The sequence below is a fragment of the Eublepharis macularius genome, chromosome 1 (genome assembly GCF_028583425.1).
Source record: "Eublepharis macularius isolate TG4126 chromosome 1, MPM_Emac_v1.0, whole genome shotgun sequence".
Classification (NCBI taxonomy): domain Eukaryota; kingdom Metazoa; phylum Chordata; class Lepidosauria; order Squamata; family Eublepharidae; genus Eublepharis; species Eublepharis macularius.
This window is the reverse complement of record NC_072790.1, coordinates 53,492,382-53,507,224: the sequence shown is the minus strand read 5'-3', so window position 1 is coordinate 53,507,224 and position 14,843 is coordinate 53,492,382.

Sequence of the window (14,843 nt, the reverse complement as noted above, 5' to 3'; positions counted from 1 at the left end):
AAGCCAGTTTTTTATCTTGTCTATTGAGTGTGAACTTGCAAGAGAAATTGACTTTAGGGGGTTAGTTTATAAGTTTGGAATAAAATGGCAAGAAAAATAAAACCCTAATTGGCCTAATTTTTGCACCCACATTGGTCCATAAGATGCTTTTTAAAAAAAGACATTGACAGGATAATTCCTTTTTAGTGACCAAAAAGTTACAACACAGTTAGCAACCTTGTTGTAGGACTCAGGCTGGGTGTTATTGCTAAACAAATGCTGAAAAAATATGAATTTTTCAGCCATACAGAAAATGTAACTGTAATTTCATAACTAGAGCAATATTTTTTTTCATGGTTATGAGATGAGGGGCTGTGGTTCCAGTGTGTGTGGGGAGTGTTTTTACAATTAGAAAATCTAGAAAGAAGCTATTTTAATTTCAGCATATATGCAAGGTTTGTGTCGTATTGAAAAATAAAATGTTATTTTATGGTTTAGTATTGAATTACGTATGGGGGGCACCACAATCTTTTCAGTGCTTCGGATCTCTAAAGTTCTTACCCTGGCTCTGTGTGTGTGTGGCCATTAGCACTTGATAAGGCAGGCATTGGAGGAGCGTGGAGAAAGTGTCTCCAGTCCACAGAATGCAGGCATTTTAAAATTACTCCAAAATGGTGGTGGCATTCTTGTGGCATCCACAAGGACACCATTATGTCTAGTTTGGCCCCCAGAGCTTGCTGTGAGCATCTTCCGTCTCTGATGAGGTCTCTACCTAGCTAATATCTTGGATTGCAACCTTAATCTCTTGGATCGCAACCAGTTTGGTGTAGTGATTAAGACTGATGAGACTCTAATCTGGAGAACAGGTTTTGATTCCCATCTCCTTTGCTTGAAGCCAGCTGGGTGCCCTTGGGTCAGTCACAGCTCCCGCAGAACTCTCTCAGCCCCACCATCCTCACAAGGTGATTGTTGTGGGGATAATAATAACATACTTTGTAAACCGCTCTGAGAGGATATTAAGTTGTCCTGAAGGGTGGTATATAAATTGAATGTTATTATTATTATGTTATTATTGTCAGTGTGAACCTTCTTCTGGTAGTACAAGTAGACTGACAACCAACTCTCTGCCCAGTCCCAGAACATGACTGGTGTTTGCCTGTCCAAAGCCTGACACAACCTGGAATTAACCATCTCCTGTGGGTTTCTGAAAAGTGATCTTGGTTTCTCAAGCATAATGGTATAGCTCCAAAGGCAAGATATGAAAGCAAAGCAAAAGAACAGCATGTAAAAGAAAGCCATGGCAGGCTGTATCTAAGTAAACACATATATTAAAATAATGTTTTTGTCCATAAGAAAATTAAAATGCATAATACACTGTTAAATTGTTATAAGGATTTGAACAAAAGGAAAATTAAAGTACTTAAGAAAATGATTCCTGGCAATTAAAATGTTGCTCTGCAAACTATTTCCTTGGTATTTGCTTTTTCATTGACTCAGCAGAAAATTACATTGCTTGCTTTTTCGTTTATCTTGGACCTGTTTGTTTTATTCTTTCAGAAAAGGATATGGCAAAGGCCTTAATGGACACTGTCCATTCCTCACTCCATCCTTCCCATGTAACTAAGCTAGCTAGTGAGTAACTTTTAGGAGATAATGAGTAATATAATATGTGGGCCCCCCATTGCGTTGATTTCAAAAGAAGGATCTGCAGACCTTAACTCTATAAACTGGTCCCACATTGTCAGACCTCATTGGTAGAAACTGACATTCTGTGTCTGTTCAATATCACATAACAATGGCCTGACAGATGTTGGTTCTGAAAACAGTATTTGTAAAAAAAATTTAAAAAAATCCACCACATATTTTATTTTTTTGCTCCTTAACTGTGAGAGCTTTGGTTACTCTCAGTGAATGCCAACATGGATCTGTTTTAGAAGACTGGAAATGATGTTTTGGCCAGAATTCTAGCATCCTGGTTAGAATTCCATCATTGCATTGTGACTTTAAGTCCATTATTGAAAACAAATCTTGATTCTCTTCACAAGCGAAACTCACTGTGCTCTTAGTATCGGAATTTTTAAATCAGATTGTGGCAAACTCTCATGCAATAATGCAATACATTTGGTAGTAAGCTGTGGGCTCTACAGTTTGACACAGGCATTCAGGGCCTACATATGTAATTATACCTCTAACCCACGCTATCCTGTTACAAGACTAAAACAGCAGTCCCATGAAACAAGTTAATAATGCCCATTAAGACACAAAATACTAAAATGTTACCTAGAATTAAATGATCTCATTGTTGGTCAGCACTAGACATGGGCACGAACAGCAATACGAAAAAAAAACCCACGAACAACCCCTTCCTCTGTTTGCAGGCAGCAAAGGGGGGGGACTCATGCCTTTCCTGGGCTGCAATCTCTCTGAAACTTGGGGGGTCTTCAGAGGACAGTGAGGACTATGTCCCCTGCAAATTTGGTGGGTATTGGACATTGGGAAGGTCAGTTTTGTAACCCCTCAAAGTAGCTTTCAACAGGCAGTACAGTTTTTGCCACTGTGAAGAGAAAATGTCAGCAAAGGGGGCGGCACCAGCTCTCCTGGTGTGAGAGGGATGGAGAGAATCTCTCTGTCCTGCTGGCATCGGAAGGAGCAGCCGTGTGGCGCCGGCTCTGCCCACTGTCAGAGGGAAAAGGAGATTCTCCTCGTCTCTCTGACAGTGGGCAAAAGCAGCCCCACAGCAACACCAGCTCTGCCCGCTGTCAGAGAGATGAGGCGAGACTCCTCGTCCCTCTGACAGTGGGCAGAAGTGGCCCTGTGGTGGCACAGGCTCTGCCTGCTGTCAGAGGGACCAGGGGAGTCTCTCTTTGTCCCTCTGACAGCAGGCAGAAGCGGCCCTGTGGCAGCACTGGCTCTGCTCACTGTCAGAGGGACAAGGAAATTCTCCTTGTCTCTCTGACAGCGGGCAGAAGTGGCCCCGTGGCGGTGCCGGCTCTGCCCGCTGCCAGAGGGACAAGTCGAGCCTCCTCGTCTCTCTGACAGCGGGCAGAACTGGTCCCGCGGCAGGGGCAGCTCTGCCCACTGTCAGAGGGACCAGGGAAGTCTCTCCTCATCCCTCTGACAGTGGGCAGAAGTGGCCCTGCTGCGGCACCAGCTCTGCCCACTGTCAGAGGGATGAGGTGAGCCTCCTCGTCCTCTGACAGTGGGCAGAAGCAGCCCTGCAGCATTGGCTCTGCCCACTGTCAGAGGGACGGAGAGGCTGCCAGGCTGGCAGCAGCAGCCTGGCGGTGCTGGGGTGGAGCAGGGGGGTGGCTGGGGGTTGTGGGGTGTTTAAAGGGCCCTGCCCCTTGCACATGGCAGGAAAGGGCTCTTTAAACAATCAGCTGGCAGGCAGCAAGGGGGAACCCCCCCTGCCACATGCAGCTGATAGTTTAAAGGAATCTTTAAAGGGCCACAAACACAAACACTGAACATGTTCATTAAGGGGACATGTTTGGTTCTGTTCGTTGTTCATTGTTCGTTGTTCGTGGATGGCAACGAACAACAAACAGGGTGTTCGGAATTTTTTTCCCATTCGGGCCCATGTCTAGTCAGCACTAGAAAAGGTGCTTTAAGTAGGAAGCTTTTCCAACTCTTCTGGAAAATGTTCAGGCTTAAGTTTGAACAAGAAAGAAGTAAGTTCTTACTGTTGTTGTGTACCAGTTCCTGAAGGCAGGCTTTTGCATGTCGCAACATGAGTTCTGTGTATAGTTGTCAAGAAAGGATTCTTGAATGTATTAACAGGTAAAAAATCAGCAGAGAGCCTTGTCAATATGTTCTACAGTACTGGGAAGCAGAGTTACCATATTGACATGTTTTCTTGCCTCTTGTTAATGCATTTTCAAAACTACTGGTATTTGCAAGAAATTTTAGTTTTTCTGTATACTGGGGGGGAAATGGTGAAGAGAATAGCCTCAGAGTAAGATTCTACATACCCCTTGGAATTGTAGAAGTGGCAGTCAAATGAAAGAGACAAAGAGAATTACATCTCTTATTAGGACATTAACAGCCTGAACAGTAACCAAGTTGGCAGTTCATTAAGGAACAAAAAATACAAATGCGAATGACTGCACAGATTTCTTGCAAAAGGAAGCTTGTGGTTCTCTCTTCCTACTGTCTCAGGGCAGCCTGGTAGAAGGACAATAGGTGAGGTTCTGTTGTTCAGTGACAGAGCATCTGCTTTACATGCAGATTCAATCTTTGGTAGCTCCTTGACATCAACCCTGTTTGCTTGTGGTCCTAATGCTTGGGTAAATGAATAGAAAGAAATGCGTGATGATATCCATCCTAAAGTGTATGCTTAAACTTAGTCTTCCTAAGCACTTCAAATCTGTGCAGTCTTTTAGGGTTTTGAAGTAAGATATGATATTTTATGCCGCTGCTTGTCATTTTTAGACCGCATTTTTTGGCTGCACATTTACTTGGGCAAAAGTCCCATAGAATAAACAATGTTTCTCAGTAAGCCACTGGCCCCAATCTTAACGGGGCCAGCATTTGCGGGCCATGGGCAAAGGGAGGGCAGCTCAGCTCCTTCTCTCCCGGCTGGCTCTGATGCGGCTCTCAAGGACATGCAGGGAGCTGCAGGGTTCAAAACACCTAGCCAGCCAATCAGAGGGGCTGGCTGGGAGAAGGAGGGCAGAGACTCAGTCCCCAACCTGAGGGAGCAAGTTTTCTCTCAGGGCTGGCCCCTTCAATTTAAAGGGAGCCAGCTGGGAGTACGAGGCAGGAAGCGTCTGGCCTTTCCCCCTCCAGGCCCCCGCAGGCCCATCACATACATCATCCTGTTACGGCTTCTGGGGCAGCTTCCTCATATCTGCCACTCAGGATACAAGGTTACATTATTTGAGACGGTGTTTACTTTGGCCTTCTTTGGAGCTTTCCGAGTGGGGGATTAGTGGCCGGCTCTCACCTGGATGCTTCAGACTGTGCTCTAGCTGTGTGGGATGTGTCCTTTCAGGACACTGGGGTTACTGTTACTCTCTGTAGATCAAAGATTGACCAAATGGGGTGGGGGATGAAGGTCTCCTTAGGTAGTGCTAAATCTGGCAAGTGCCCTTGAAAAGCACTTTCTGCCTATCTGGCCATTTGCCCACAGGGTTTGGGCCTCCTCTCATGTGCTTCCATTTCACCAGTGTAATGCACATGGCCCTTTCGGCAGGTGGGTTCCTATATGAAGATTTTGGGGCACACTCATTTAGAATAGGGGCTGCTACTGCTGCCTCTGAGATTGGCCTGCCATGTGCTTGTATTAAAGCCATTGGGAGATGGCAGTCCAGCACTTTTAGGTCATACATTAGGCCTGAACTGGTGATTAATTCCCACTCTTGTTAGTTCCTTCAGGTGGGCGCAGGCTGATATGGATCATAGGGCACAGCATTGTATATTGGGCAGCTGATTACTCAAGAAGATCAAGCTGGAGTCGGGATCTGGGTCTAGCCAAAGACATATCCGCCAGGTGATTTGGCACGAGGGGGATGACCTGGGATGCCCTGCTTTCCCACATTCTTCAATTGACCAAGCGGTTTGGAACACCGGATGCCGTAGTTCTCCAACTCAGTGAAAATGACTTGCCCAAGAGGTCCAGGGTGAATCTGCTACAAACTATGCTGAAAGTCCAGGCTGAATCTGCTACAAGCTATGCTGAAAGACCTTGAGACACTTCAGATTTGCTGCCTGAACATGCGTATTATCTGGTCAGATTTGCTTGAGCACCACTCTTGGCATGGGGCATGGGCAAATAACAGAGTTGACTTGGCTCATAGAAGGTTGTCTAAGAGGGTGGGGCATTATGTTCTTGAATCAGGGGGTCTGGTAATTTGTCACCCAGACATTTCTTACTGGTTGAAAGCATTATACCGCACAGCTGGGGTGCACCTGTCCAGTTGGGGGCACGATATTTGGCTGCTGAATTGGTTGCAGTTTTAGGCACTTTGGTGAGAGCCATTTTGTGGTTCTAGTGGTGGTTTTGGTGTTGGGCACAAATCCCCTTGGGGGGAAACAGGGCCTGTGCACAGAGTTTCCCCATAGATGGGGATCCCCATAAAGGTTCTTGGAACAGGCATGGGCAGGAGCAAGCCCAGCTCAGGGGCTGCCAGAGCATGCCTACTTTCAGGTGGCAGGGGAACCATTCAGAGGCTGCCACCCATTGGGATTCCCACTGTCATCCTGTGGTTTCCCTTTCAGCAGGTGGGCTGAAGGGTGAGGGCTCATTGGCTGGCAGGCGGGGCAGCCGATGCAGGGACCTGTGCCCTACGCTGAGCCAATGCTCCTATCACTGTAACCAATAAAAGTTGTGGCCTTTTTTTCCTCCACACAATGTGTCATGCATATTTGTTAACCTGCCCAACACCCTAAGCCTTGGAGCTGGCCCCTCAAACATGCTAAGAATTGGGATGTCAGGTCGCGGCTGGGTCAGATACGAACCTTGAATGTGTAAAGAAAGTGGCATTCATTCAAATGGTGAACTGACTCAGGCGAGGTCAAGCGAAGACAAAGGTGTATGCCATAGGACAATGCATGGAAATCTTGTGAAACTTATGAGAACTATGCATGAGCAACATGCAAATCCTTCTTCTACATCGTACGGCTGAAATTATCTTGTACACCTTCAGTAATATCTTTTCCCTTACCTATTTTTCTATCAGAAATTATTTAACTTCTAGATCATAATGTTTAAGTAATTACTGATTCATAATTACTTATGGCAATGAAAGATATTTATACCTTTAAAGATCTAATCCTTAATTAGCATATTTTCATTAATCAGGAAAAAAATGAATAATATAAAAATAGGGTAACGGATGAATTATTTAGAAAGGGGCTAATTATGGGAATAAAAATTTATCTAGGCTTGGTGTTACTTGTATGACTTTATGCAGGTCTTTTCTCGTATAGAAGATGCTGCATTTTCCCACTTGTGAGTGGTTAATATATTGGCCATTTCCACACTACTTACCGTCATCCAGAATGCTGCGGAACGTTGTGAAAAAAATGCGGAAGAGTTTTGTTCAAAACTCACTCGTGTGAGTTTTGCGTGATGTTATGTAAAACTCACACGAGAAGATGCTATCTTTCGCATTTTTTTTTCACGACATTCCACGGTGTTCTGGATGAAGGTAAGTAGTGTGGCAATGGCCATTCTTAGCACTAGGATTGCGGCAATCATTTTGTGTCCTCCAGATGATCACTATTCAGAAATCTTAGTTAAAGAGCCAAAATCTTAGGTGCGTTCGGGTGGCTCAGGCCAGCAAACCATCAGCAGAACGCTCAGCATTACAGATCTTCCCAACATTCCCCGGCCTCCCCAACAGTGCTTTCCAAGCCCACAATTGTTGATTCTTAGGGTTGCAGGGCCCAAACAGAGTAATAGCCACATGAGTCAGTGGACTGCACTGAGAAGGAGACAGCAAGGTGCAGTTTTGCCTCTTATCCTCCTCACCAAACCTTCTGACCCACATGGCTACTGCTCTGTGCAGGTCTTCCAACCCAGGGAATCAGCGTTCCCCAAAGGACTGCTGGATGGAGGGGAAAACTGAGAAGATGTATGATCCATTTATTAACAGACTGCTAGATTTAACCTAGCTTCTAGTCTGCAAAGGAGGGAAAGAGAGCTAATTATGTCTGGCTGTCTGTAGCGACACAATTAAGGACACCTCAAGATTGCATTCTGGTGGTTAATTCTCACTAGGACTGCTCCAAAATTAGGAACTGCCACTCACAAATTATCTTTTTTCCCTCAATTAAAAAGGGTTAAGGAAAGTGGGCTGGTGATCTGATCATGTAAAACCGTATCAGGGCCAGTGTATGAATGTATTTCTACCATAATACTCCAATTCTAGTACGTCTGTTAATTTGCAATGTTATAAAAGGCGATTCATCATGCAGTCACTGCTGCTTCAAGTGTGAATGGGGTAAACTCAATCTGACTGTATCACAACAAATCTTAAGTTGTTCAGTACCAGACCCTGAGTTTCTGCCCTTCTCTTCTTGTGTAAAGATGTCAGAGATACTGTTATTCTATCTTTTTTTATGATATTCAAATTTGGGTGGTTCAATAAATTGGGGGTTGGTTCTTGTACACAAACCAGCACACCTAACTTGAATTAAACTCTGTAATAAACACAGACAAAAGTTATATAGTCAAAAAGAAGGAAGCAATTTTAAATTCAATGGGAGACTTCAGCATGTACTTAAATTTCTTGCACTGAAATAGATGGGCTTCCAAGTGCTTAACTAAACTTGGATCATGCCAGCAATGTTTGTGAGGGACACTTCTTGTACTGTATTTGCTCACTAAAAATGGGAAATCTTCTGGTAGATGACAAGTCGCACACTGCAACTCTAAAGAGTTAACAACATGGGAAAGTGTTCTAGTTTATGATGACTTTTAAAAGACACCATGGGAGCTTTGAGTTTTGGAATGAAGGGAGAAGTAAGTTGGGCATGTGGACAGAGACTAAGGGCTAAGCTAGATGATACATCTGCCGTTAGTTAGTGTTCCCAGACCTTTTTATCAGACATGCTATGTCAGAGAACTAATGATCTCAAATGCACTGCGACTTCATTGGGCATGGGAGCATGGTGCCGAAGAAAAGGGGTTTCCGCTTTTCCTTCCACACCAGTTTTGAAAGTCAAAATGGCTGTGAGGTCCCTTTTTGCCTTATGTGTACTGATAGCACATGGAGCTCCACAGTGGGGCAAATGTTGTTCATTTCTACTCGCAAAAACAGTATGGAAAAGAAAGCTGAAGCTGAAGCCTCTCCTTCACATTTGAGTATGTTGGTTCCCTCATCTAACATCTGTCTGTAAGTTGGGTAAAGAAATGCTGACCTGACTTGCGGCAGGCATATTGTTTAATTTGGCCTAAGCAAGTGCAAAGGGAGGGACCATTGATTTGTGTTATATTGGCTACTTTCCCCTTTTCAAGTTTAGTTTGGGGGAGGGAGTTATCTACTCCTAAAAGAATCCAAAAGCACTTTAACTTGAGATATGAATGAAAGAACCTTCTGCCTTTTCCAAAGCGTTATCTGTTCCATGTATCCTTAGCCTTCTCTAATGAAACCTTCTTCCTGTAAGCAAGGTAGCACCAGCATTCAAATATTTTTTTACAAAAATTATGCTATGGTCCATTGCCCATCGAGTCTAATTACTGCACAGTATTACAACATTATTTCTTCCTGTATTTTTCATCGCAAACAGTTACATCATGGGTTAAATTATGTGGGTTAATCAGGGAACTTAACCATTTCTACAGGAAAATGTATTCTGAGTTTCAAACACTTGATTTACAAATGAACTGAACAACACCCACTCATAGGTTAGAGTTTTACTGTACTGGGTTCTGAAATAAAATGGTGAAAACTGATCCCCCATCCATATAGTTTCCAGAAGAATACCAGTCATGAAGTGGGATATGTAACAACAATAGTAACATTAAAAACCTTGTAAAGGGACTCATTCGTACTGCAATATGGGAAAATAAAATAATTTATAGAACATAAGGACAATACACTTTTTTGGCATAGTTACTCAGAATCACATCTGTTCAACATGTTTTACATTTTGCGACAGAATGGATAAGCTGGAATGAGGCTTATATTAAGGACCGGAGAGCCAAAGAATTTGGTCTGCTGACATTCTACTGATAATTAACAAATTAGACTTGGGTTTGTTTTAAAATCATGATCCCCATATTTTAATAGGAGACCACAACTAAAACACCATCATTATTTAGCATGAGAAACACTACTGGAGATTATTGTGAAAATCTATATGAAGAACTTTTAACACTGAAAATGCTATGCATTTTGTTATAGTTGTTAGTTGTTGTTATTATCTGCTTCGTATCTCTTTAGATGGATCATAATAGCAATGATAAAGATATGTGTCTTTTCTCATGATGTTATTTTTAAGCAATTTCTTTATATATGAAAAATAATCCAGTACTATGATCAGTTAAATTTATCATGGTTAATGGAACACATCAGAGGATTTCAGAAGAAAATCAGACGTGTTTTATAGATTACAACAAAGTTTTTGACTGTGTGGATCATGAAAAGCTATGGATGGTGTTAAAAGAAATGGATGTGCCACAACATATGATTTTGTTTAATGTGAAACCTGTACTCTAGACAAAAGAGGACAGAATATGGGGAAGCAGAATGGTTTCCAAATGGCAAAGGTGTAAGACAAGAATGTATATTATCTGCCTATCTGTTCAATGTATATGCATAACATATCATAAAGAAAGCTAGATTAGATTTAAAACAACGTGGAAATTGGTGGAAGGAACATTAATAATCTGAGATATACAGATGACACCACATTACTGAAAGAAAACAGTGAAAACTTGAAATGACTTCTGATAAAGATTAAAAGAGAAAATGCCAAAGCAGGAGTACAGCTGAACATCAAGAAAGCCAGTTTGGTGGTGGGACTCTAATTTGGAGCACCAGGTTTGATTCCCCACTCCTCCGCTTGAAGCCAGCTGGGTGACCTTGGATCAGTCACAGCTCTGCCAGAGCTCTCTCAGACCCACCCACCTCGCAGAGTGATTGTTGTAGGGATATAAGACAAAAGTAATAATAATACCTGCAAGGAATTACACGATTTAAAGTTGACAATGAAGAAACTGAAATTGTTAAAAAGATTTTCTATTCCTTGGCTCAGTCATCAACCAAATGGGAGACTGCAACCAAAATCAGAAAGAAGATTGAGACATTGAAGGGCAGCCATGAAGGAACTAGAAAAGATCCTTAAAAGTAAGATTGTGTCACTGTGAACCAACTTCAAGATAATTTGTACTATGGTGTTTCCCATTACTATGAATGGATGTGAAAGTTGAACAATAAAGAATGCTGACAGGAAGAAACTGATTTATTTGAAATGTGGTGCTAGAGGAGAGTTTTACAGACGCCATGGATGGCCAAAAAGACAAATAAGTGTGTTCTAGATCAAATCAAGCCTGAATTCTCTCTAGAAGCTGAAATGATGAAACAAAGGCTATTGAACTTTGGTCACATCCTGAGAAGACAAGACTCTCTCAAAAAGACAATAATGCTAGCAAAAGTTGAAAGCAGTAGGAAAAGAAGAAGACCCAAAATGAGATGCCTTGACTCCATAAAGGAAGTCACATCCTACTGTTTGCAAGATCTGAGCAAGGCTTTTAATGACAGGATGTATTAGAGGTTAATAATTCATAAGAGCAGCATAAGTCACATAACACACACACATAGTGCTCTGTTAGGTGGGCATAAAACCACTGAAATCACTTCAGAAGTCTTCAGTGTGCCTAATTCTGAGTAGGATCGACATGTAAAAAGCATTTTGTATAAATAGTGAGGATCGTTCATTCATTCAAAGTAATTATATCCCATCTTTTAATTCTTTGAGGTCTACAAGGCAGCTCTCAGTGAACCTAAAACCATAACTCATAATAAGAAATGTTATGCCAAAATAATAAAAAAATCAAAAATACTAAATGACTACAGCACTAAACCTGCCAAAACAGCAGGAAAAGATGTCAGCAATATTTTGTTGTTATGCAGTATGAACTTGAGCCCCACCAGAGCCTCTAAGAGAGATTTCTCTCTTAAATTTATTTGACCAGCTAGTTGTCAATTTATCTAATTACTTTAGCATTACTTCCTGGAAGTCATGAAAATCATCTACTTCAAATCTGTCAGATTTGTGCTTCACTGTTACTTCAGCAGTATTAACATAGTATCTTTTGTTAAAACCAGCTTAAACTTCACAAAGTAACATGCAACCTTTTGAATTCCCCAGAATTCTTCTTTAAGCTAGATGTTTGGAGTGGTGGTGATGGTAAAAAAGAAATTTCAAACCATGACGAAAATACAGTTTGTAATTTGTAACAGTCTTAGAACAGTGTAGACAAATTGGGTAGCTCTGAGTCCAAACAGATTTCAAGCTGTACCAAGGGCTGCTGGGATATTTTACAGTCACTAGACTGTCAGAATCTATAAACTATATTTGACACACACACATCAAGAAATTATCAGCTTTCACCACGTATAACAAGCATAGAATATTCACTGTCTGATACTGTAGTGATGAGGAAATTGTCCTAATCACATTGAAAGTTAAAAGGCTTCATTAAGGATCATGAAAAAGTTCTGAAATCATAGCTACTTAAAATTTCTATGCATACTGCTGAACTGTGAATCAATTTCCTAGAAAATATTTGTATTTGTTTATACGTAATGAATGATAGCTAGGCCTTCACCTGGATAGCCTTCACCTGGGCCCAAGTGAGCCTGATCTCAGAAGCTAAGCAGGGTCAGCCTTGGTTAGTAAATGGATGGGAGACCTCCAACAAAAACCAGGATTGCAGAGGCAGGCAATGGCCAACCACCTCTGATAGCCTTTTGCCATGAAAACCCCACCAGGGGTCGCCATAAGTCAGTTATTACTTGAGGGCACTCTCCACTACCACCAACGATAGCTAGAATAAGCTCAGCACGAGTCCTCCTTTCTGCTTTTGATAAATAAGTGGAATTTCTGCTGTTCATATTTTATGGAAGTTGAGGTAGACCCAGCAGATTCTAAAAGGAGTCGTTACCAGAATGTCTGTGAGCTGTCCTATTCTCAGCCATTCAAAGTACAGTGAATGCTGATATGTGCCAGCAACATCTGGCATACGCTGGACCTAGAAAGAAACCTCAGAAAAGGCTGACATGACACAATGGGGACTATTTTGGAATATCAGTGGTTCCATTGATAAGATTTATGTTTTCTACCTCCAGATTCTGTTGCTGAATTCTTATGTTTCCAGATAGCTGTATCCGGCAGTATAGTTGCTTGCAGTGATGTGAAGATTCTCCATACAATGAAATGACTTGACTAAAGTTAACAGATAAATTCTCTACTATCTTAACAGTTAAGAATTGTGGTAACTGTGGCATCATTTTACTTGAAGTCATTTGGTTCTGCAGCTGTTTGGGGTCTGTCTGATCACACAGTGGTAGAATGCTAAGCCACAAGCATCCAGACTATGAAGCCACCCGACCCGGGGCCAGTTCTAGGTTTTGGAGGGCCCCAACACAGTAAAGTTGCCAACTCTAGGTTGGGAAATTCCTGGAGATTTGGGGATGGAAGAAACTTTGGTGAGATATGCCTCAAAGCAGCCATTTTCTCCAGGGGACTTGATTTCTGAAGTCTGGAAATCAGTTGCAATTCCAAAAGATCTCCATTCCCCACCTGGAAATTGTCAACCCTACCAGACATAGAGTACCCACCCAAGGGCCACCTTCTCCTCTTTTGCCCATTACTCATGCCCTCCTTTCCTCCAACCCACTTAAATACCTGCCTGTGTGTCTTTCCCATCTGATCACGGGCCCTTTCCACTCTCCATTCTCACAACTGCCTGCATGCCTGCAACCCTTCTCCTGGTGACACTGGGCAGTACATGCAACTTGAAGCAGAGGTGGTGCAGCTTGAACAAGTGAGGTGGGGGAGGGGTTGGCGTAGGATTGTCAGCCTCCAGATTGTAGCTGGACATCTCCTGGAATTACATCTGATCTCCGGCCAACAAAGATAAGTTTGTCTGCTTTGGAGGACATACTCTGTGGCACTATACTCCACTGAGGCCCCTCTCCAAACCATGCCCTCTCTAGGCTCCACCTCCCAAATCTCCATGAATTTCCCAATCCAGAGCTGGCAACCCTAGGTTGGCAGCAGCTGGGTCCTGGGAGCTGTGCTGATTCAAAGTATGCTGACATTGGCCCTAATCCAGCCAGAGAATAATTTGTTTATAGTTTTATTGTCGCCTTCTATTTTAGGTTTCTACCATCTATTTTAACAGAATGTAGTGTTTACCTGGCGTGTGGAAAATGTACAGTAAAGGGAGATGCGGTAAAAGCCGGAATGGGCTGGAACAGGCATCAAACAAATAGTGGTACCAGAAAATACAAAGGAATGTGTTAAAGACATTGGAGAACAATATTTTAGAAATGAAAACATGGAAATAGCATGCTTTTATTAACCCTTTCCCTACCAAAATGCTCCCAGAACACCACAGAAAAGGCCGGACCAGGCACTAAAGAAATGCCAGTGCTACAAAAAACAGTGAGAAGTCTTAAAGACACTGCAGAACAAGATTTTAGAAATGAAAACACTGCAGTGGCATGCTTTTATTAACCCTTTCCCTGCCCAAAGGCTCCCAGAACAGCACAGAATAGGCCAGAATGGCCACTAAAGAAATACTATTACCACAACAAATAGTGGGAGTATTACAAACACCATTGAATAATATTTTGGAAATAAAAAAACTGGACTAACATGCTTTTATTAATCCTTTCTCAGCCAAAATGTTCCCGGAAAACCATAGAACGGGCTAGAGCAGGCATTGAACAAGTAGTTGTACTACAAACAGTGGGAAAGTGTTGAAGACACTGGTAAACAATAGTTTAGAAATGACAATGTGGAAATATCATGCTTTTATCAACCCATTCCCAACTGAAATGTATCAAGTATAGCTCAGAACAGGTATTTAATAGACATTTATTTGACAGAATACAAGAGGATATTTCAAAGGCACGGACAAACCATATTTAAAAAATAAGACCCTGGCACTCTTTCAATGTCATTTACCCTTTCCCTACAAAACTCCTTTTTTTGCTCTTTGTTGATGAGCAGAGATTTCACCAACAATGTAAGACTGAACGTTGATAAGACTCAATTAAAACCTTGTAATGTCTGTTCAGAAGTTCCTTAATTCTACTACCCCTCATTCATTAAATCCAAAAGGCAATTTAGAACACCTACTGATGACACATCCAAATCAATAAATATCAGCAATGTATTGTGTA